Source organism: Dipodomys ordii, unplaced genomic scaffold, assembly GCF_000151885.1.
Source record: "Dipodomys ordii isolate 6190 unplaced genomic scaffold, Dord_2.0 Scaffold6, whole genome shotgun sequence".
NCBI lineage: Eukaryota > Metazoa > Chordata > Mammalia > Rodentia > Heteromyidae > Dipodomys > Dipodomys ordii.
The window spans coordinates 10,450,972-10,454,053 of record NW_012267222.1 but is presented as its reverse complement, the minus strand read 5'-3'; the positions used below and the strand labels follow the sequence as shown (position 1 = coordinate 10,454,053).

Here is a 3,082-nt window from a genome sequence, read left to right as displayed (position 1 = left end):
GGTGGGAAGGTAGCTCAGTGGTAGAGTGCTTGCCTTGCATGCATGAGGCCCTGGGTTCAATTCCTCAGCACTACATAAGCAGAAAAAGCTAGAAATGGTGCTGTGGCTCAAGTGGTAGAGTGCTAGCCTTGAGCTGAAGAGCTGAGGGACAGCGCCCAGGCCCAGATTTCAGGCCCCATGGACCGACAAAAAAAAAAAAAAGACAAATATGTAAAGGAGTAAATTCTCCAAAACTGTTGTGAACATTCCATTTTTCCCCTCGTAAGTTGCATGGCACTACTCAGGAGTTTTGAAATGATAGAATAGTCCATAGTTCCACATTTCTTCTAGTCTCCAATACTAGCATTCTTTACCTTAATTACTTTGTCTTGTTTTGTTTCATTTCCTTTAATTTAGTTTGTTTGAGATGGTCGTCTTATGTAATCCTGCTGCCTTGAACTACTGATTCTTCTGCTTTAACTTTCCAACTCTAAGGATTATAGGTATGTACCACCATGCTTGGTGTGTTAATTGCCTTTTGCTGCTAGATTCTACAAGCAGAGCTTCAAATTAAAGAATGCTATTTCTTCCTTGTATAATACTTGCTGCATTTGCACTTTGTACCAAGTTGTGTGAAGCATAATCAGTTACATTCTCTGCCCATGAAAAAATTTAGCCTAATGGAGAAGTGTAAAGATTATTGTAGTTTGAGGTGGTATGTCCTACAAGACCATAGTTAAGATCACTTATTCTGGCGCTGGGAAGGTGGCTCAGTGGTAGAATGCTTGCCTTGCATGCCTGAGGCCCTGGGTTCGATTCCTCAGCACCACATAAGCAGAAAGAAAAAAGCTGGAAGTGGTGCTGTGGCTGAAGTGGTAGAGCGTTAGCCTTGAGCTGAAGAGCTGAGGGACAGCACCAAGGTCCAGAGTTCAGGCCCCACGACCAGACCCCTCCCAAAAAAAAAAAAAAAAAAGAAAAGAAATAAAGATCACTTATTCTGCTGGACGCCAGGGGCTCATGCCTGTACTCAGGAGGCTGAGATCTGAGGATCCAGATTCAAAACTAGCCCAGGCAGGAAAGTCTGTGAGACTCTTATTTCTAATAAACCACTCAGAAAACCGGAATTGCCGCTGTGGCTCAAGTGGTAGAGCACTAGTCTTGAGCTGAATATCTGAGGGACAGCGCCCAGGCCCAGAGTTCAAGCCCCATGACCAACCCCCACCCTCCCTCCAGAAAAAAGGGTCACTTATTCTTTGTTTGGCTGGATTTTTTTTTTTTAATGCTATATAGCCCAGGCTGACCTGGAACTCAAAATCCTCTTGGATCTACTTCCCCAGTGCTCTGTTTACAGGTGTGCACCATCATACTGAGTCAGATACCTCTCCAATAGTTTCTCCTGATGATTGTTGCTTTTCTGATTGCTGTGGGTGACTCTAGCTACATTTACCCCATCAATATGCTTGCTTAGTGCTTACATACTCCGTGTACTCTACAGTAGGTCCTCTTTATAAGCAACTTAAAGGCAAAAACTTTTTTTGAGCACCAGCACAATGCTAGGCACATAATAAGGATTCCGAAAATTTTTATTGGAATTCTGTTTGAGGCCTTTTTTCTTTTCTGGTCGTGGGGCTTGAACTCTGGGCTTGGACACTGTCTCTCAGCCCTTCAGCTCAAGGCGATCGCTCTACCACTTGAGACATAGCATTACTTCGGGTTTTCTAGTGGTTTATTGGAGATAGGAGTCTCACAAACTTTCCTGCCTGGGCTGGCTTTGAACCTCGATCCTCAGATCTCAGCCTCCTGAGTAGCTAGAATTACAGGTGTGAGCCACTGGCACCCGGCTGAGGCCATTTCTTAAAAGATGAGAAAGACTTCCCCAGATAGATCAGGGAAAGAAATCCAGGCCAAGGGAACAATTTACACAAATAGATGACATTGTAAAGAGTTCCCAAAGAGGGGTTGGGAAGGTGGCTCAGTGGTAGAGTGCTTGCCTGGCATGCATGAAGCCCCGGGTTGGAGTCCTCAGCACCACGTAAGGAGAAAAAGCCAGAAGTGGTGCTATGGCTCAAGTGGTAGAGCACTAGCCTTGAACTGAAGAGCTGAGGGACAGCGCCCAGGCCCAGAGTTCAGGCCCCATGACCGACCAAAATAAATAAATAAATAAAGAGTTCCCAAAGGCTAGGAAGGCTTTCTAATGTGGTGTTTGAGGCACAGTTACTTGTAGGATGTTATTGCCAATAAACTACCCAGTGCCAGCTATGCTAGATTAGAAAAATTCAGATAGTAAAGAAAAGGAAGTTCTCTCCCCACCATATATACAGAAGTTAAAAATTAGTCTATTATTTGATACATATTTGTGTGATCTGAACATTCCTTTTGGTGATCTTTTCCTAGAGCTTACATCCCAAAGATGGCCATAAATAATAAGAGGCATGTTGAATTGCAATATAGTTAAAATAGCTAGAGTTTATTCTCCTAGGTAATTTAGTTTATATTGGTACTAAAGCACAAAAGCACATTTAAATTAAAGCATATTTATTGAAAATATAAGGCATGTAAGTATGCTGTCATGTTGCTGTATAATATGCTTTTTATTTATTTATTTTTTTGTCTGTGGTGGGAATTGAACTTTGGGCCTTGGTGCTGTCCCTCAGCTCTTCAGCTCAAGGCAAGCACTCTACCACTTGAGCCACAGTGCCACTTCTGGTTTTCTGGTTGTTAACTGGAAATAAGAGTCTAACTTACTTTCCTGTACGGACTGGCTTTCAACCGTAATCCTCAGATCTCAGCCATCTGAGTAGCTAGGATTACAGGTGTGAGCTACCAGTGCCAGGCTTAATATGCTTTGCTAACAATGTTTAGGAATTATAAATGTTGCTAAAAGTTTAGAATGTTTGGAGTTTTTTAACGAAAAAATATGGTCAGGGAATTTTGTAATTATTATTTGGAGTTTTGTTGCTGTTTTATTTGAGTGTTAAATCTAAGGAACAAAATATTGCTTAGGCCAGGTGCCTGTGATCCAAGCTACTCAGGAGGCTGAGATCTGAAGATCACAGTTTGAAGTCAGCCTGGGCCAGAAAGTCCGTGAGATTTTTTTTTTTTT

At 42.3% G+C, this 3,082-nt stretch overlaps 1 protein-coding gene across 1 annotated transcript in view; it reads left to right on the top strand.

Moving 5' to 3' along the window:
* Positions 1-414: 414 nt before the first annotated feature.
* The window catches only part of Phactr4 (phosphatase and actin regulator 4), a 56,134-nt gene continuing 53,466 nt past the window's right edge, over positions 415-3,082 (top strand). The window contains exon 1 of the mRNA XM_013032183.1: positions 415-482. The gene's annotated coding sequence lies outside the window, so the exon portion shown is untranslated. The remainder of the gene's footprint in view (positions 483-3,082) is intronic.